This window comes from Amblyraja radiata, chromosome 6, assembly GCF_010909765.2.
Source record: "Amblyraja radiata isolate CabotCenter1 chromosome 6, sAmbRad1.1.pri, whole genome shotgun sequence".
NCBI lineage: Eukaryota > Metazoa > Chordata > Chondrichthyes > Rajiformes > Rajidae > Amblyraja > Amblyraja radiata.
Genome location: NC_045961.1, coordinates 36,100,561 through 36,121,862, shown reverse-complemented (window position 1 = coordinate 36,121,862; position 21,302 = coordinate 36,100,561). Strand labels below are relative to the sequence as shown.

The following is a 21,302-nucleotide window of genomic DNA, read 5'->3' as shown; positions in this document are numbered from 1 at the left end:
AGTCACAATCTTTTTCCCCCAAGGTAGGGAAGTCTGAAACTGGAGGGCATAGACTTTAGAGGTACCGTGCAGAAACAGGCCCTTTGGCCAACCGAGTCCACGCCGTCCAGCAATCTCCCTGTACACTAACACTATCCTACACACTAGGGACAATTTTTAGTTTTTATCAAAGCCAATTAACCTACAAACCTGTACATATTTGGAGTGTGGGAGGAAACCTGAGCACCTGGAGAAAACCCATGTGGTTACAGGGAGAACATACATACTCCGTGCAGACAGTACCCATAGTGAGGATCGAACCTGGGACTCTGGCACTGTAAGGCAGCAATTCTACCACTGTGCCATTGTGCTGCCCATATGTAGGTTTAAGATGAGAGTGGAAAAAATTAAAGGGACCAGAAAGGCATCTTTTTCACACAGAGAATGATGGTTTTATGGATGTGGTGGAGACTAATACAATTGCAACTTTAAAAAGTAATTTGGACAGGCTCAAAGGCAGGAAAGGTTCAGAGGATTATTGGCCAAATGGGACTAGTTCATGAAGACACCATGATCAGCATGAATGGAGTTGGACTGAAGGACCCGTTTCTGTGCTGTATCAATCATCTCCATTCTTTGAAACTGCATGTTTTTGATCCAAGATGCACAATAGCATTTGATACACTGTTGTTTTTTTCCCTTGTGTCACACATTAATTTGTCTTTATCTTCCCTCACCTTTTAATAGAATGATGAAATGGCTCAACGGTGGCTGTGCAAAATATTTGTAAGCATTTAGTCTGACAAAAGAGTAACTGATCCATCAAGCTGAGAGCACAAAGAGAGAAAGGGATCGGTGTCGTGAATGAAATGCACTTGACGAATTTTCATGTCATTCTATCTACAGAGACAGAGGCTGCAGATGCAGATTCTCAGCCTGCAAACACTATGACTGCAGAATGATTTATACCACTTGTCAAACTACTACGCGTCCCACACATCTGTCATCAAAACAACACTGATCAAAGTGGATTTAATTGCCTGAAGAATAAAGTCAAAATGAACATCAAGCTAATAAATTATTGGAGAAACATTAAAGCACAGATTGGACCTCCAAGGGCACAAAAATAGAAAATTATTATAAACCATGGCTCTGTGGTTATTTTATTGCAGGCAGTACAGTAAAAAAGATGGCCACAATGATTTCTTGGTTGGATAATAAAGCTAAAAGTCCCAGACTGATTGATCTGACACTTCTGTTTCTGTATTTAATCAACAGAAATATTGATGGAATTTGAATTGAGGGGAAGGTCTTGTGAAAGTCATGAAATGAGATGCTCCATTAAATGAGTTAACAATACAAAAATCACTATGCAGTTCTTAGTACAACTTTAAGCATTGCTCATGACCTTGGGCCTGTGTTAGTGAGGCCACACACAAAATGGAGGAACAACACCTCATATCGCCTGGGCAGCTTACAACCCAGCTGTATGAATATTGATTTCTCTAATTTTGAGTAACAACTACAACTCTCTCTCCGTCCCTCCCCCACCCTAGTTGTCCTGCCAGTTCCACTGTTTGCATCCGTTCAGTATCACCTCTTCCACAGCCAACAATGGATCATTGTGGACTCCACCCTTCCTTGGTGCCAACTCTGATCTACTGAACCTTTCAATACCTCCAGTTTCCCTCTCCCCTGACTCTCAGTCCGTAGAAGGGTTTTGACCCAAACCATCACCCATTTGTTTTCTCTGGAGATGCTGCCTGGCCCACTGATTTACTTCAGCATTTTGTGTCCATAATAACAAACTAATGGGTAAAACTGTTTCTACCTACACAATGCCACAGGTGTAATAACAGATATGTGAACTAAATACAATAACTAATGTTCTGCTCATCAGATTCAAGGTAGGCCCATAGCATAAAATACAATAAGTGGTCAATGTAGCACAAAATTAATGCACGAGAATAATTTGAATCAATATTTGTTCTTTTGCAAGAGCACTACAAAACTACATAAACCTCCCCACCTCTCCCTTTCTCCCTCATATAAACCCCCTCCACCACCTCCACCCCCCCCCCCTGTTCTGCAGTTGGACTCACACCTACTTCTTCCCTGCCCCCCTCCCCTTCCACCTACATTCCTTCCACAATGCATGGTAGAACACAAAGGAATACAGAGGAACACAGGAACCTTGAGGCACATGTCAAGGGATGTCTGAAGGTGGCAATATTGGCAGGCACGTTAGTAAAGATGATGTTCCCAATGTGGGGGGGGGGGGGGGGGGGGGGGGAGTCCAGAAACCTGGGGTCACAGTTTAGGAATAATGGGTAGACCATTTAGGACTGAGAGGAGGAAAAACTTTTTCATCCAGAGAGTTGTGAATCTGTGGAATTCTCTGCCACAGAAGGCAATGGAGGCCAATTCACTGGATGTTTAAGAGAGAGTTAGATTTAGCTCTTTGGGCCATTGGAATCAAGGGATATGGGGACAAAGCCAGAACGGGGTACTGATTTTGGATGATCAGCCATGATCATATTGAATCGCGGTGCTGGCTTAAAGGGCTGAATGGCCTACTCCTGCACCTATTTTCTATGACCATTAGCAGGAGTATATAATAATAATGATAATAATAATAATACTAAACTTTATTTCAGACTCAAGGTCCAGACAAGCGACAACATTACATAAAAATGCATTGCATATTAGAAAACATCATAAAGTACATATAAAAGCATCATAAATTATATATTAAAAAAAAACACAATACATGAATTAAAATCCAGAATAAAAAGAATGATCAATGTTCTACAATGAGACAACGCTACCAGTGTCTCCACAACTGGGATTCGTAGTGTGTAGTGCTAAACCTTATGTTTGACAAGGCTACAATAATTACATTTTTAGAGTCATTTATCCTGCAGATGAATTTATACATATGATTTCTTAGGATAGCTTCTAATGTACTGACTCCTGCAGCCACAAACATGTTACTAGCACTACACCATCTAGGTTTCCTTCGCAGTGTTCTCATGGCATCATTATATGACAGCTTTAGCCTCTGCAAACTTGTCTTTCCATAGTTCGACCACAGGTGGGCAGTGTAGAGTGGTGTGCAATCTGCTCTAAACAGCGACATTTTCACCACATCTGTACACGCACCAAACTTACGCAAGAGAATATTCGCATGTACATGCGTCGTTGCCTATAAATATCCTCATCACCTGTCATTTGTTCTGTAATAAAATGTCCTAGATATTTTACCTTATTACAGACACTAGGATTATTGTCAGACAATTAAAAATCAGGAAATTTTAGACATTTATCCTTTTTGGTTCCACAGATCATAACAGCACTCTTACAAGCATTATATTTAATATCAGGTTCCACACCAGACACAGAACATATAGTGAGGAGCTGCTGTAGACCAGCACTAGATGGACTAAAGACCACAAGATCATCTACATACATAATATGGTTCACTAAAATATTACCAATATTTTATGCACACAGTATTACAGGCTTTCAATTGTTTGGACAGATCATCAATATAAAGATTAAAAAGGACTGGGCACAAAATTCCCCCTTGTCTGACACCATTGCTAACCCCAAATGGGGCTGAGACCCTATTGCCCCATTTTATTTGCATAGTTTGGTGGGCATACCAGTAGGCCAGAATTCTCACAATGTATTTAGGCACCCCTCTTTAACTCATTTTAACAAACAGCTTTCTGTGTTTAACATGATCAAAGGCTTTGGAAGCATCAATAAAGCACATAAGGATTGAAGAGTTTTTGCCTCTATATTTGTTTACAATCTCCTTTAGGGCATATATGCATGTCAATGCCATGTTTAGCTTTAAAACCAAACTGGTTATCTGTCGAGTTAACAAACTCATTTACTTTATCCAGCAGGACACTTTCTATAACTTTTGACAATATGCTGGCTAAAGCTATGGGCCTGTAATTATTTAGGCTACCTACTTTACCAGCTTTGGTCTTAATGACCGGACCTAACAGAACAGACAACATTGAGTCTGGTAACAAGCCATGAATCATAAAGCCAGTAAAACAAATAGCAAGGAGAGGAGCTATCCTCATACTCGCATACTTAAGATGTTCAGCAGAAATATGATCCAAGCCACTTGCTTTCTTGTTGGACAGCTTGTTCATGGCATGATACACCACATGTGACATAATCACCATTGAGTCATTACTCTCAATATTGTCCACCCTATACAATTCACCTTGAATAAAGTACTATAATGTTGTCGCCATAACTCCGCGATATTAGCTGTTCCAGAGATTCCATCTATAGTGCATGGTAGAGATGTTTTGCAACTGTTCAGAGCTCTCACTTCTTTCCAAAAATCAGTAGCATTGTTTACTTAACAGCTTGTTAGCCATGGAATCAGCCTTGCTCATTTTTACAGATGAAGCGAATAGCATACTTATACCTTGCATTAGTGATCTTCTTGTACTCAAACACAGGCCCTTGTCTGGGTCTACCTGCCAGAGCCCATGATTTAATGGCTTCACGGGTTTCAGCATGATACTCAGCTGCATACTTATTCCAGCCAGGCCTGATGTTATGTGTCTTATTTTTATGCTTGCAGTAGAGCCTACTGCCTACATATAGGCCGCTTACTATATCATTATACATGGAGCACATCTCTCTCCTATGCTTCATATCCTTACAATTAACATTACTGCACATTATTGCATCTTTAGGTAGATCAATATTGCTTAAGGGTTTATCTGTATGGGCATAATATGCTAGGATGTCTTCCTTTGTGAGCATTGACCAGTCCAGTTTTTCTGTGTTAAAGCTATTTCTATCGCTGGATACCACAGATTTGTGTTCAACATTTATTGTCATAGCAACAGGTATATGATCAGTCATTGCTGCCCCATACAGAATGCTCATACACCCCAAGGAGGCAGGTGCATCAGCTGTACTAATACTGTGGTGCAGCCATGACGTAGTGTGCCAGGCCTCACTAATATAAAAGTATAACTATCTGTAGGTAAAAGCACTTTGCTTGACAATATTAAATTATTATCTTGACAGAACTGAGCCATATGATTGGCAAATAATGAGTTCCTATCTGAGATATCTGCATTCATATCCCCAATGACATATACACTACAATAATTATTGTTTTGAATAAAAGAATAGATGAAAGCAAGCCTATTTAAATATTCATCCTCGTTCTGATGGCATTCATAGGATGTATATACATTCAGGATAACAAATTCCTTGTTGTTGTGAGCAACGTGTATTGCAATACGCCAGTCAGCATCAAGGCGAACCACATTTATTGATGAGTCAAGCTTCTGATTGGCCTACTCCAGCACCTATTTTCTATGACCATTAGCAGGAGTATAGAACATAAGAACAAGGAGGTTATAATGAAACTTGGTAAACATTGGTTAGGCCACATCTGGAGTATTGTGTGCATTTCTGGTTACCATAATATAAGAAGGACACCATTGCACTAAAGAGAGTGAGGAAGATCTGACTCGCCCGAGCAGATGGTGGAGAAAACTATGCTCACAACATTAAAGTATCCAGACGAGGACTTGCATCATGAAAGTGTAGAGACTATGGACTAAATGCTGGTAAATGGGATTAGTACAGATAGGGACGATAATCAAGATGGACTTGCTGGGCTGCCTGTCTCTATGACTCGCTATATATAGTAGGGTGCAGACCAAAGTTGCCATGGTAAAAGTGGACGTTGGAAAAAATTGAACATAACAAATTGCAATAAAGGTGTATCTACACGTGTAAAAAAGGTGCAGCCGAAGTGCCTTGGGATATGAAGGGTGGGGTTGGGCGGGAGGGGAGGGAGTGTGGGTGGAGGTGGGGAAGGCATGTATCTATTTCACTCTGGCCCAACATGTGCAGCAGGAATTATATTAAGAGTGCAGCAAAATATCAATGAAAAATATTGATTACAGAAGCTGTTCCAGAGGTCACCGCAAAGGTGGGAGAGATGTTCTGACTCCAGGCCAATCTGTTGAAAACACTCCACGTCAAAGGTTTGATGTAAACACTGAACAGCCCATCACAGAATAGTCACAAACTTAAAATCGAAAGCAGTTGCGAGGAAGAATATTTAATCTGTTTGAACGATTTAAGAGGGCCCGTCACAGAAATTTGAGAGCAGCATCGGTGCCATTGCAGCAAAAGTGAGAAGCAAGAGATGCTTCAGATGTGCTTCAGCAGGACAAAAGTGAAAGAGCAGATGACACAGCTAGAATTCAAGAGAAATGTATGGCGTTGTTTGCAGAATTACTAAATGTCCTGAATCGTGTGCAGATTGAGTTGGATGCATTACGAGAGGATTGCATTGACATTTGAGGCTGTTCAAGAACTCTGAAAAGCAATTGTGAAGATTACAGCCGGCATGGACTTGCCAATGTCAACTCATTGCTGTGTAGCCTGAGTGAGCAAGGCAGACCAAAAGCCAGAATGGTGGGGTTGAAAGCCTTGGAGATCATACAACAACATAAAATGTTAGACAAGATGACTGTGACTTCAAAAGGGAGAGCAAGGCAGGACATGGCCAGTCTTTCCAGAGAATCATAATGGGAGTGAGGATGCCAGATGCAGAGGCATATAGACTTCATAAGAAGTCTAATTGAGATTGTTGTGACGTCCAGCAATTAACCAAATTAATGTATAATTAAACCCACTACTCTAGTTATTTCCAGGAATTGTTAGTCTTCATGTAATGATTTTTCATGTAATTATTTTGATATGTACAGGTGAAGATTACCATCAAGACTATGTAGTACAGTACAATGTATTCATGATTATGAAGAAATTAAGTTTAAACTAAAAAGGATGAGACCATATGTATGTCAAGTCCATCTTGAGATGTGACCAAGATTGAGAATGGATGATTTTAATTCTACATGCACATCAGTCTGAAGAAGGGTCTCGACCCGAAACATCACCCATTCCTTCTCTCCAGAGATGCTGCCTCACCCACTGAGTTACTACAGCATTTTGCGTCTACCTGCACATTTGTGAATCGGGTACCGCTTCCCAACAATTCAGTAGTATTTTGTACACACACATTTACTCCCGATGTCTTTAATTTAACAATTTTAAGTTGCTTTGATAGAATTTGAGTTCATGTCTCCTGATCACGGCAGCACAGTGGTGTAGTTGCTAGAGCTGCTGCCTCACACCACCAGAGCACTGGATATGATCATCACCTCGGATGCTATTGTTGTGGAATTTGCATGTTGCGTGGCCTCTATATATTGCCCCAAGTGTGATAAAAATGGGATTGACATAGAACTAGTGTGAACGGGTGATCGATGGTCAGTGTGGACCCGGTGGGCCAAACTACCTGTTTCCATGCCATATCCTTCAATCAATATATCAAACAATCAATCATTAGTTCAAGCATTTAAATTATTTAACTAGCGACACAACCACTTCTTGCATGCTTTCAGTGATGGCGACAGTTAAGGTTGTGACAATAGACCTTGGTCAAGTTGTAATCAGGATTCCAATATTAAATACTAAAATTGGCACAATTGAAACTAGAAGTCCAGATTCTTAAAAAAACACAAATGAACAAGGGATATGGACCAAGCACAGGCAGGTGGGACTAGTGTAGCTGGGACATGTTGGCCGGTGTGGGCAAGTTGGGCCGGAGCGCCTGTTTCCACACTGTATCACTCTATGACTCTGTGAACCATCAAATATGCATCTAATTTACCCCTAAACAAAAGGTGGTGCAACTCATTAACCAATCAGATATAAAACTGTGAGGAACAAAATCAATGATGAAATAGCCTTTCATCAGAACTGGAGAGAAATATAAATATGAACAAGTATTAAATTGAAAAGGGTGCAAGGAAGAAAAAAAGTGAAAGGGAAGATCAGGAAGAATACACATGAGATTAAATGATGAAGGAATGATGCAAGGTTATGGGTGAAGTAAAGAAATAAAAGATTGGTCACAGAAAATAATTTAAATACAGAGTCATGGAGTCATAGAGAAATATTGGATGGGGAGAGAAAGGAATAGTTAAAATAAAATAAAAAATGTATAAATATTATATTTTAAGAACAATTTGAGACACCACTATTTAATTTCTCAAATGAAGAGATTGTTAGACATAGACTTAAAATTATCACATTTTAAAAAAACGTATTGCACTGTTAATTACCAGTCATAACTTTCTGAGGCAAGTTTAATGGATAATTAATTTGAAAACCCACAAGGCCTTCAAAATAACGAGGTGCCTACAGGTGATGTTATCAGTGCAGAGCAGGAGAGATGTGGCAGGTTCCAGAGATTTGCAGTAAATTCCCCGAGGATTTGTATGTTAATCACCACAACTGTTAATTCTTGGTATGGCATTATTTCTACTACCAAGATTCATTCTATTGTAAAGGAGCAGACCAGCTTAAAAGAACGCCTGTAGTATATTGAAGTGCCACAATCCAAACTGAATAGTTTACTCGCATGTCAAATCTTCCATGCAGTCAAATATCCCAAAGTATTTCACAGAAGGATTATCAAGCAGAACTTGATCATTCAATCCTGGTATATTTTATCTCAATTGGATAAAGTAAATCTCAGTTCCAGCATCAACAGCAAATTAGAAAATAAATGTATGAAATCCTCCTGTGTAGGCTTACCAGTGCAGTTGAGGAGGCTTTAGATTAGGTTGGAAGTGGATGGGAGGATGTGCAGATATTCAGAGGGGAGAAAAGCAGAACTGAAAATGAAAAGGAGAAAATTGATGAGAGATTTTGAAATCCAAAGGAAACATACTTTGGAAATTAGACAAAAAAAAAAAAAATAGTCCATCTGTGCTGAGGGCATAGTTAGAAACATGGAAGATTGTTGGTTGTGCTATTCCAGAAATGTAACTTAAAAAGAGAGCAAGATTGGAATCTTAAGGTTCTTGGTTACAGTCTTTTTGGGTGAAATAATATAAGATGGGGGTTGTAACATTTTTTTAAGGACATAACCACAGCTTTGTGAAAGGATGATATTTTAGAACAATCTAATAAGGCTAGTTGGGTACAACTGTGCTCAGTATATTATGTACTATAGAGCTTCAAATTGTCCAAGAGAAATAGAGCACATTTTGTTGGCAAATATCTAACAAGCACAGAAGCAGTAATACAATAATAGTTTCAGATTGTAGGAATTGTAATGTGGTGGCACAGAGGGCAGTGGTAGAGTTGCTGTCTTACAGTGCCAGAGACCCAGGTTTGATCCTGACTTCGGGTGCTGTCTGTACAAAGTTTGTACATTCTCTCTGTGTCTGCATGTGTTTTCTCCGGGTGCTCCGGTTTCCTGCCACTTTCCGGAAACGTACAGGTTTGTAGGTTAATTGGCCTCAGTAAAATTGTCAATTATTGTCCTTATTGTGTAGGATAGAGCAAGTGTACGTGTGATCACTGGTCAGTGTGGACTCGGTGGGCCAAAGGGCCCTTTTCCATGCTGTATCTCTTAAGTCTAATACTAAATGAGATATAATCAATGTGAAAGATAAAAAGTGATCAGAATTGATAAATTGCATTTTATCAATTGTCAATGTGCAATTACCCGAATATGAGCAGATGATGGGATGAGAGGACAATTCTGGATTTAGTTCCAGGAAATCAAGCCGACCAGATTGGGAGATATATTTAGCATGGTTATGATAAATGACAAAGGGATAATAGGAGTACATATTTGTGGTGAAGCCAGTTTTGGAAGAGCTTTGAAAGTGATGCAGCAAAGCGGACTGGAAACAGACATTTGAAGGTAACTCCCTCTTGGATCCAAGAAAGGCACAAGAAATAGGTTTAAGAGGTTGATCCCATGAAAAAAAATGGCGAAAACAAGGAATTGCCGATCCTGGTTAAATACAAAAAAAGACACAAAGCGCTGGAGTAACTCAGTGGGTCAGGCAGCATCTCTGCAGAACATGGAAAAGAGATGTTTCGGTAACGTCTCAGATTAATTGTAGGGGTGACGAGGGTGAAAGCTGGAAGCGAGGAGTAACAGGACAAAGCCTGGCATGTACTAGATTGATACAGGTGAGGCATGGGCGGAAATCCCGGGGGGCGGGCCTATTCCTATACTCCACTGATCTATGCTGTATGTACTCAACTTTGAACTCACCTTATTCTACATAAAAGTTACATACAGTGTGTTTTTGTGACGATACACACCGATACATAGAATTATTTTGTTTTCCAGCCACATGACACAATTGTTTATCAATCATGCATACTGGCATGTTTGTCTACAACGAAAGAACTGAATACATATAAAGCGGGAGTCTTCACAACATGGTATGCCATTAAATTATGCTTGGTGTGCAATTAATCAAAACAAAATCATCATTGCTAGCCTGAAGATCCATTTTATTTAATTAATAATGATGTTTTGTGATCTTATCTTCAGTCTTGTTATCAAGTACAATCTCAATTTTTGCTATAATTCAGTACATCAGTTTAATTTGGAAGTGTCTAAGCCTGAAGCCAAATTTCCATAGGATGATAAATGTATATTTGTGTGAGGGCATTGCTAATTAGCGATGCATTCAATGGAGACTATAATCTGTGTTCAGATTGTTTTAGTAAATCATCTTGAAATTGAATACATGACATTCACCAGCTTTCTTAAAAAGGGGAAGAGAATCTTCACTGTACAACCAAATGCTTGAACTTTTTGGAAATAACCAGGAATTATGATCAAAATATATAATAAAATAAGTAATGTTTCCAGTATCCCCAATAAATGCAATCACTGGCGAAATACTAAATCACATTTCACTGCCACTACTGTTGCCTGACACTTTCAGTATGAAGTACATTTTATAAGACCCCAAAGAATCAATTGGAGGTCTTGCAGGCAGCTCATATCAGACAATTACCAAGACTGTAGGACTCGGCCAAACGTATCTTCAAGTGTTATTCATTGAAATTTCTTGTCTTGATAGACAAAGAACAATTACTCACTTTACCTTTCCCATAATGAAGCTTGCACAATGAAGCGTATCTTTACCTAAAAATATATATATGAATTAGGAAGAAAATATCTGCTCACAGAAGTAATGATTGTGCTGCATTTTATAAGGTTAAAAAGGTGCTGCAGATTAGGAGGGTTCATCTTTTACAGTTCATAATTATAACATAACTTGGACTATTATGCTTTTAGCTTATTGTGATAGAGGGCTGACATCATATTCTCATTATTTTGATGTTTCAGGGAGGATTCTAATGTAGGGCAGACCTGTCACGGGTTGCAATTTGAACTAACATACCAAATGGTAAATAGCAACCTTGGGTTTAATCACATTATGCCATGACACTGGCTCAGGATGTTAAAAGTACTTAAAGGATTCTTCTGAACCAGTGACAGAAAGGTAGTGAGGAGTGAGGATGGGCCAGGAAAGTTAAAGTCTGAAGAAGGTCTCGACCTGAAACGTCACCCATTCCATCTCTCCAGAGATGCTGCCTGTCCCACTGAGTTATTCTGGCATTTTGGTCTGAGTCAAAGGCATATCTGGTACAGTCATGGAGTCAATAGCACAGAAATAAGTACTTTGACCAACTACATCTATGCCGTGCATCAAATTACCATCAATCCTAATACCGTTTACCAACATTTATTCTGTCGTCCTCCATTCCTTGGTGGTTCAAGTACTTGTCTAGATACCATTTGAATGCTGGGAAGTACCTGCCTCCACCAACCATTCAGGCAGTGCATTCCACCTCCACCCTATTGTGTTAGAATATTTGAAGGGATCAGTGGAATATTTTTTTTACCAAGGGTGGATGGAATTCCAGATTTCAATCACTAGGTAAACAAAATCTTCCTCAGATCCCTTCTAAAGTTCTTAACCAACCCTATGTTCTCTCATTTTTATATATATATTTTTGCTGTGAGGAAAAGGTTCTGACTATTTACCCAATCTATGCCCCTCATAATATAGTGAACCTCATCCAGGTTCCTCAGCCACCTCATCTCCAAGAAGAGCTCAGGCAACAATGTAAGTGTTTAAAGTGCCTACTAGATTTACCGCTGGTAATACACCAGACCATTGAAAACTGCCCTATGTGACGGAAACCTTCACCCTTTAGCCTACGTGTTGGAGGCTTCAAATACAATAATTCAACCTTGTTTAATAGCAGTTTTCACTATGATTGGCTCAGTTGTAAACTCTAATGATTAGAATCATTGTTAAATGAACTAAAGAAGAGATGGAGAGCACACAAGAGGACCAGCAACTCACTGACACAGAAGGTAGTTGAGGCCAGTTCATTGGCTATATTTAAGAGGGAGTTAGATGTGGCCCTTGTGGCTAAAGGGATCAGGGGGTATGGAGAGAAGGCAGGTACAGGATACTGAGTTGGATGATCAGGCATGATCATATTGAATGGCGGTGCAGGCTCGAAGGACCGAATGGCCTAATCCTGCACCTATTTTCTATGTTTCTATGTTTCTATTCCCAAAGAAGATTGTTCAATGCGGTCAGTTTTATCTTTGGGCCACACATTCTAGACCCCATCCCACAAAGAGTCAAAAAGGAAACAATCAAGTACAGAGACACAGTCAAGGCCCGCTCGAAGGAACATAGAAACATAGAACATAGAAAATAGGTGCAGGAGGAGGCCATTCGGCCCTTCGAGCCAGCACCGCCATTCATAGCGATCATGGCTGATCGTCCCCAATCAATAACCCGTGCCTGTCTTCTCCCCATATCCGTTGATTCCACTAGCCCCTAGAGCTCTATCTAACTCTCTCTTAAATCCATCCAGTGACTTGGCCTCCACTGCCCTCTGTGGCAGGGAATTCCACAAATTCACAACTCTCTGGGTGAAAAAGTTTTTTCTCACCTCAGTCTCTAATGGCCTCCCTTTTATTCTAAGACTGTGGCCCCTGGTTCTGGACTCGCCCAACATTGAGAACATTTTTCTTGCATCTAGCTTTTCCAGTCCTTTTATAATTTTATATGTTTTTATAACAACCCCCTCATCCTTCTAAACTCCAGTGACTACAAGCCTAGTCTTTTCAATTTTAGCTCATATAACAGTCCCACGATCCCAGGGATCAATCTCGTGAACCTACGCTGCACTGCCTCAATCTCAAGGATGTCCTTCCTCAAATTAGGAGGCCAAAACTGTACTCAATACTCCAGATGTAGTCTTACCAGAGCCCTATACAACTGCAGAAGAACCTGTCTACTCCTATACTGAAATCCTCTTGTATGAAAGCCAACATTCCATTAGCTTTCTTCACTGCCTGCTGTACCTGCACGCCAACTTTCAGTGACCGGTGTAAAAGGACACCCAGGTCTCGCTGTACCTCCCCCTTACCTAACCTAACCCCATTGAGATAATACTCTGCCCCCTTGTTTTTGCCACCAAAGTGGATAACCTCACATTTATTTATATTATACTGCATCTGAAACGCATCTGCCCACTCACTCAACCTGTCCAGGTCATCCTGCAACCTCCTAACATCCTCTTCACAGTTCACACTGCCACCCAGCTTTGCTTCATCCGCAAACTTGCTAGTGTTGCTCCTAATTCCCCCTTCCAAATCATTAATATATATGGTAAACAGTTGCGGCCCCAACACCGAGCCTTGCGGCACTCCACTCGCCACTGCCTGCCATTCTGAAAAGGACCCGTTCACTCCTATTCTTTATTTTTATTTATTTATTTATTTATTTAACCTTTATTTAACCAGGAGAAGTCTCATTGAGATTAAAAATCTCTTTTACAAGAGAGTCCTGGCCAAGACAGGCAGCAGCACAGTTCCACAGTTACAGACAATAATTTAAAAACAACAGAGAACATATAAATAGAGTCACAGTCAGAACATCATCAAACAAAGCATGTACAGACAGAAGAGCCCGCTTCAACATCATTGTTTCCTGTCTGCCAACCAATTTTCTATCCACGTCAACACCCTACCCCCAATACCATGCGCTCTAATTTTAGTCACCAGTCTCTGTGCGGGACCTTATCAAAGGCTTTCTGAAAGTCTAGATACACTACATCCACTGGCTCCCCTTCATCCATTTTACTTGTCACATCCTCAAAAAATTCCAGAAGATTAGTCAAGCATGATTTTCCTTTCATAAATCCATGCTGACTTGGACTAATCCTTTTACTGCAATCCAAATGCCCCATTATTACCTCTTTAATAATTGACTCCAGCATCTTTCCCACCGTTTTCCCCATTTTCTCTCTCGCTCCTTTCTTGAAAAGTGGGATAACATTAGCTATCCTCCAATCCACAGGAACTGATCCTGAATCTATTGAACATTGGGAAATGATCACCAATGCGTCACTATTTCTAGAGCCACCTCCCTGAGGACCCTGGGGTGCAGTCCATCAGGCCCTGGGGATTTATCATCCTTCAGTCCCATTAGCCTACCCAATACTATTTCTCGCCTAATGAACATTTCTTTCAGTTCCTCGACCCCCTTAGATCCTCTGTCCTCCAGTACTTCCTGGAGATTGTTTGTGTCTTCCTTAGTGAACCCTTTGAAGACCTCCTCAACCAAAGAACCGTTAGCAAGAGCAAGATGGTGAAAAGGCCATAGTAGGTCATTGGTAATTTTTAGCCCCACCTTGGAAACCGGCTTTGCGATTACCGTCATGCTCTAGTATCTTTGCCTGCAAGTACAGGGCACGCAGCACCACATTAGTCATGCCAGCGCCACACATTAATCTTATTATATTAAGGCACATTAATGGGGGGCCCCATTATAATCATTTTTGTTTAAACACAAGTCTGTAGCCGTGTTTAAGTGATTCGAGTCAGCTTCCACCATAGCAACAGCGTTCCTAGCTCCGTGTACTTACCGCGTTGTCTCCGAGGAAATAATTCCTCCCAAGTTTGGATCATGTAATTAATTTAATTCATTGTGCAAACTTTTTTGAATGGTATTGCAGTGAAAAATGAGAGGGAGAGGGAGAGGGAGAGGGAGGAGAGGGAGAGGGAGAGGGAGAGGGAGAGGGAGAGAGAGAGATTAAATGTGTGCATAGTGTGTGTTAGAGCAATACAAGGGAAACTGCACAAAATAGGGGGATGGGGTGGAAGGATGGGAGTGGATATACTTGTGTACTACACCTCCATTGTGTACTACACCTCAGTCCATTGCATTTTGCAGGAGTGGTTTATCTTAACCTTCTATGATCTTCGTCCTCAACTATGATACTGTCCTTGATATGAGCCTCCCAAACTCCAAATTGTCCACATGTCCATCGCCAGACTCCAAAAGCTGACAATTTCTTCCAATATCCAGTTGCCATTGGCAACCATGGATCTCTAAAGACACGAGTCATTATAATTATGTATATTAATAACTATTATTACATTGTGGATGATAAAAGGGGAGTTTAACAGGTGTTGCAAACAAAGAACATCACATTTTTCCCATAAAGGAATTTTTCCCCTTTGCTGTACATTGTCAAACAAATACCATTAATGAAATGGAAATTAACAATGGAGTATCATCAAAATTTATATCACCCATCAGCTTAAATTCAAAACCTCACTGAATTGTAGCAGATTGTCAAAAAAAAAAGATCTGAAAATAATTGCCAAACTGCATAAGGATACTGAAAAGGCTATCTACCAGACTAAGATAATCATTCCACGTAGTTAAAGTTGATGGGGGAAAGATGATAGAAATTTCAAGCTTCCCTCAATATCTGGGATTGTCTTTTCATAATTATAAATATCTAGGAATTACCAAGACAAAGTTCAATATTTCAGAGACAATGAAGAATTTTTTAAAAAGCAGTGACCAGATAATGGAGGTATTCATGAGAACCAAATTATGCACACAAGGTGAAATAAACAGAAAATAATGGATAATATTGTAATTAAGGCATCTCCCAAAATCATACCATTTTCACCCCTTTTATTTTAATTGCCACCAATGGACAAAATTTGACTGAATATTTTTAGTGTTGTTGAGTGAGGGAATGCCCGTTATGGAGAGTGTGGAGTTGTTCCTTCAGACAGCCAACATTACTGAAGTTCCAGAGTAAACACTAAAAACAGCAAAGCAATGCATAGAGAGGAAGGTGATGTTGGACAATGCCGCTGGCATAAGGCTGGAGACTTATAAGACATAGGTGTATCTACTGCAACCATGAAATCTCCAGTTGTATCAAATGAGGATGTTGGCCTCCGCTCAGTCCGCCTAAACTTACCTGATCTCCCCGTTGCTAAAAACTGCAACTCCCCCTCCCTCCATCCCTCTCCGTTCCCAGTTCTCTGACCAGTCTTATTGTCTCTGGCTACATAACTCTGTTTGCTTTGTTGTTACCTTCTCCCTACTAACAATGATCTATTCTACATTTTCCTTGATATCCATTCCCCTTGTCCTGTTTTCACACGCTACACTTCCTTATCTATGTATCTCCCTCTCCCCTGACATCAGTATGAAGAAGGGTCTTAACCCAAAACATCACCCATTCCTTCTCTCCAGAGATGCTGCATGTCCCGCTGAGTTACTCCCGTTTTGTATGTGTATCTTCTGATTACTTGATGTGTCGGAAGGAACTGCAGGTGCAAGGTGTAACAAGGTGATAGTTTCATCCAAAGTAATAATATTTGAGTTTGCTTACCACAGAATTCAAGAAAAGGTTTGTATTATGGTTATTGACCATGTTATTTATAATTTTATATCGAAGTCTCGTGAAGAACCCGCCAGCCCGCATGCGCGTCAATACTTCGACGCATGGCGCGGGATTCGGAGCCATTCGAAAATGCTCTGGCAGGTAAGCAGTTTTTTCTTTGCAGGAACGGCCCGCTGGCTCCGAAAATAGGTCCTTTATATGAACACTCTAAAGCCTAGATACAAAGTAGTGTGGAATGTGGAATCAGTATATATTTTTATGCAGATTATCATCAGCTGTATCCCAAACGTTGGAGCAGTTACTCTTAAGTTAGTCATGCTTATGACACTGATTTCAGCACGAAGAGCACAGTCTTTACACAATCTCCATCTGGATCACTCGGTCATATCTGACAAGAGGGTAGCATTTTATGTGAATTAACTCATAAAGCAAAACAGGCACGGTTGGGTACAAGTTGGAGTTGACAGCATACCCACCAGATCGGAGATCTGGTGGGTATGCTGTTTTATGTAATTATGACATTTCAATGTGAGACCAAGTGCAGGCTCGGCGAATACCTCTGCTCAGTCTGCCTAAACTTACCTATTCTCCCGTCTTTTATTATGTAAAAAGGTATACTGAGGTTACGAAAAACCTGTGAGATGAAAGAAAAGTTTCTTCATAGTTATCTAATAGTTTCACAAGAGATTTTTGGTGCAGACTATTTCAAGATAGATAGAGTGTAAGCAGCTGAAAGCAGGAGTGAATAAAAATCATTTCAAGTCTCACTCTACCAGGGCCGCTGGCTCGTCAGCAGCCAATAGAATGGATATTCCACTTTGATCACTTTCTTGCAACAGCAGGAGGCTCAGATAAGCGCACTTTCAGAAGTTATAAAATTTCATTGAACATGTCTGGACGGTTGCAGATAGAATTCTGAACAGTGTTGCATGAGCTATTGTCTAACCCAAAGGCAATTGGGACTGTGGTCCAATTAAGGGCGATGTACATGTATGTAAAGTTAGCATTGTGTTGTTACCGGCCCATGTCTTTTCTACCATTTATGGTTTATCTGTTTAGTGTTTTCACATACAGATTGGTTTACTGCATGAAACCACAGAGCTTTGAAGGCTTCACGCAGTCTCTCACGAGAGTTCGATATAAAATAGAAAGATTAAACAAGAATTTACCGTTTGAAGTTTGATCTTTATTTTATGAGAAGTTGAAGTGAGAGACTACGTGCCCTCCATTTCCAACCCTGAATCTCATAAAGGTCATTCGGTAAGTCAAGCGTTATTAATCTTTCTATAGTTTAATTTGGTGCAAGTGGTCTGTGGTTTCATACAGTTGCTTTGAAGATTGACGTGCATGCAGGCTGGTGGGTTCTTCACGTAGTCTCTCAGTTAGCAGCTTTTGTATATTTGGGATCAACTCCAATGTTGGGAGAAAATTTATATTAAAAAATAAAACTTGGCAAATCAATGCTATGTTGCCTAAGAGTTTCTTCTGAAGATAGACATAAAATGCTGAAGTAACTCAGCGTGACAAGCAGCATCCTGGAAAGAAAGAATGGGTGACGTTTTGGGTCGAGACCCTTCTTCAAACTGAGAGGGGGAGAGGGAAACGTGATATGGAAAGGTACAAAGAACAAAGAACATTTCTTCTGCTTGGCTGCCAGAATTATGGATATCCCGATTAATCATCCACCCAGGGTCTCCATTGGTGTTATGTCAAAGTTATCGAAGACGACTCAGAGAACCCACAGCTAAATGAATTCCTGCCCAAGTGCAATCTATTAAAACAGAACTGGTGTGAGGATGAAATAAAGGCAATAAAATGACTCCCAATTCAATGGACAACCAAACAATGTATCTAACTGCCCTCTGAAATGGCCATTCCCACCATTCAGTTGTATCAAACCACTGCAGCAGCAGTTATGGTGTACCATCAATACTTTTGAAACACAAATGGTTTGCCAGCATCACCTCCATCTTAAAAATAAGTAAATAAAAACATTTAAGCATTGGACTTGTGGTTCATGAAATAATCCAAACCTCTCAATTCAATTATTACTGTGGATGTACGGACATCTATCTCGTGGCTTTATATTTTTCATCAGCTTTTATCAAACTCATACCCAAAGGATCTTTCAGTCAGAACCCATTAGTAGCAAATGGAAGATAAACTGCTGTGTGCTTGACTTGAGTATTATCTAATGACATTTTATCTATTTGATCATTGTGCCGAGGAGATTCAACCATGGTTTTTAGTGAAAGCAAATGAAAGGTAAGATTGTACGGAAAAAAGGTAGAAAGGCAAGGAACAGATGATTAGAAATTGAATCCCAACCCATCACCCTGCTAGTTAGGACTTATCCTGTATGAGCAGCACAATCAGATAAGGTGGACTGCAGAAGTCAGTGCCACTGTTGAGCCTTGTCTATTTTAATGCCAAATCTTATGCCATTGTTTTCTTGAGGAAAATAATACTTGCAGTTAGGAAAGTCAATTTTAAGTACAGGAAAAATGTTTGCATTCAGAAATTTGGATTAACCAACAGAAAAATCAAAAGCTGGTATATTTGAATAGATTTCTTGTTGAATTACATTTTGTTCACCTGCAAATCTTTTTGTTGCTGAATTACAAAGGAAGCCGATACTGCCTATGATTATTATTTCTCCCTACAACCAGAGTATCCCTTTGTTATTGATTATGCTGATGAAGCATGTTATGAAAATTCAGTTCTTTTCAAAATAATTAATTAGGCAGAGAAATCCTTTAGGCAGGATTTTGGAAGCAGCGGTTCTTCTATAAGTATTGAACTCTGATGTGTCAAATGGTGTCAAATAATCAAACGATTAGAGGTCATGGAATAATCAGCAAATGCCATAATAAGGAGCTATTGTAACTAGAATATTTGAGAGATAGTGTTAGGAAAGTGAGGATATTTTGAAAAAATATTTATAAAAAGAAAATGCTATATCTAATTTCATTGCAAGTTATATTAAGGGAACCAAAACAATCTATTCATAGTGCAATGTGTTTACTACAAATGCATAATATTAAAAACATGATTATTCCATAACAATTTTAATACACTCCAAATGTTCTTTCCGTGATCAAAATGGCTCAGAATATGTGATAATAAATGGCATCAATACCTTTAAACTGGCAGTGATTTCTAACATCTGCACATGTGTAATAAACTCCAGAAATCCCAGGCCCGCTGTTGGAGATATTTTTGCTCCTCCACAGAGCACACTGGTGTAGTTATTTCAATTTTTGATTGATTCCCTTGATGTGAGACTTCATTGTTTCATACATTCTCATTGTTACAAAAGTTATCAATAACTTTAAACACTGCTAAAAGAAGTACAGCTGAATGGCAGACGGCGAGACATGGGTTTGGACTTGCAGGTAGGACTAGTGGTACTTCTCAGTAAATATCAGTATGGCCATATGAATCTGAAAGTCTCAGACCAATGTGACACACTTACCTGGTGAATTCCCAGGAACTTTCTGGCCATTGAAAGAGTCTACTCTCTGCAGAGGATCCATTTGAATAGGGTTGTGCAGTCATGGGAAAGAAAGGTAAAAATAATAGAACTTTTAATTATTTGTTTATGATTTAAACTTAATTATTGAAATGTGTTTAAATCTTATTTTTATATTAAAATCTATAATTTTAATTAAGTACTTCAATTGTGATAGGTTTTCAATGTCTCTGAAAAATTAAGGACATGCAGAAATTGCAATTGTTTTGTAAAACAAAAGCTTTGACAAGTAGCAAACCTGACTATGTGCAAGTGCAAAGGTTTCCAGAAGGAAGGGACATTGGGTGGTGGTGGTGGTACATCTTCTGACCGATTCTTATTGCTCAATAATGTTGTTCAAGGCCCTGCCGTGGCTCAGTCCCAGCAGTTGGATTCAGGATTATCTCCACCATCACTGTAGACTTTCCAAATTCTGAGAAAATATGTTTGGGGGAATGGAGCCGAATCCCTGCGAATATACAATACAATACAATACAATACATTTATTTGTCACTATAAGCAAGAAGTCCAAAAATCTGGGCAATAAAATGTTGCTGAACTGTTCCTCTGCCCCTGAAAAAATAATTTTATACAGATGGAATGCTATTTCCAAAATTTTACTATTAGCTAAATAACATTTGCAAATATCAATAATTTAGAAGAAATAAAAATTAGTCTATGTATATCAGCAACCTTCATTTTGCTTTCAGAGAAACATTTAAAATGTAAACAAAATTAGATGCATTTAATTTTTGCTTACTTTAGGACTTCGAACAGTACAGCACAGGAACAGGGTCTTCAGCAGACAATGACCATGCTGAACATGACGCTGTTAAACTAATCACCTCTCCCGCCACGTGATCCATATTACAATGATGAAACGGAGTACAGGAAGGAGACGGAGAATCTTGTAACCTGGGGCCAAGACATAACCTCAATGTCTGCAAGACAAAGGAGATTATGATTAACTTCAGGAAGCAAAGCAGCACATACATTGATGTCACCAAATTCTTAGGAATATCCATTAGACATTGGCGAGACCAAACATAGACTTGCGGATCATTTCGCTGAACACCTTCGCTCAGTCTGGCTGGACCTACCTGATCTCGCGGTTGCTAAACACTTTAAAGGGGCTGTCCCACTGCGGAGACCTAATCCGCGAGTTCAGAAG

At 39.7% G+C, this 21,302-nt stretch overlaps 1 long non-coding RNA gene across 1 annotated transcript; it reads right to left on the bottom strand.

Annotated features, from left to right (window-relative positions):
• Positions 1 to 440: 440 nt before the first annotated feature.
• LOC116973986 lies at positions 441 to 20,917 on the bottom strand. Its single transcript, XR_004412235.1, has 4 exons — positions 20,907 to 20,917; positions 15,101 to 15,179; positions 13,081 to 13,085; positions 441 to 450 (listed from the first exon to the last, which is right to left on the bottom strand). It is a non-coding gene; the product is annotated as an uncharacterized LOC116973986 (long non-coding RNA).
• Positions 20,918 to 21,302: the final 385 nt, after the last annotated feature.